Source organism: Pristis pectinata, chromosome 13 (assembly GCF_009764475.1).
Source record: "Pristis pectinata isolate sPriPec2 chromosome 13, sPriPec2.1.pri, whole genome shotgun sequence".
Taxonomy (NCBI): Eukaryota; Metazoa; Chordata; class Chondrichthyes; order Rhinopristiformes; family Pristidae; genus Pristis; species Pristis pectinata.
This window is the reverse complement of record NC_067417.1, coordinates 17,718,787-17,719,075: the sequence shown is the minus strand read 5'-3', so window position 1 is coordinate 17,719,075 and position 289 is coordinate 17,718,787.

The window sequence follows — 289 nt, the reverse complement described above, 5'->3', positions numbered from 1 at the left end:
GTTCAAAATTCATCTGGCAAGTTACACCCTTTCTTCTTTCCAAAACCTATTCTCTCAGCATCCAACACTTAGATTTTGGCTCCTTAAGTGGATGCATGATGTCAGTACTCAGTTGCATGCTATCTTTAACTCAATGCGTGTAGTTGAATTGATTGAAAGCCCAAAAGCCCAATTTTTGCTGGTAAATGCCTGCTGTTCCAAACAGAGAATCTGGGACTTGTGTGCATGTTTATTCAAATGTGAAAGTTCAAACTTACTCATCAATAATACATCTTTTAACTCAGATAAA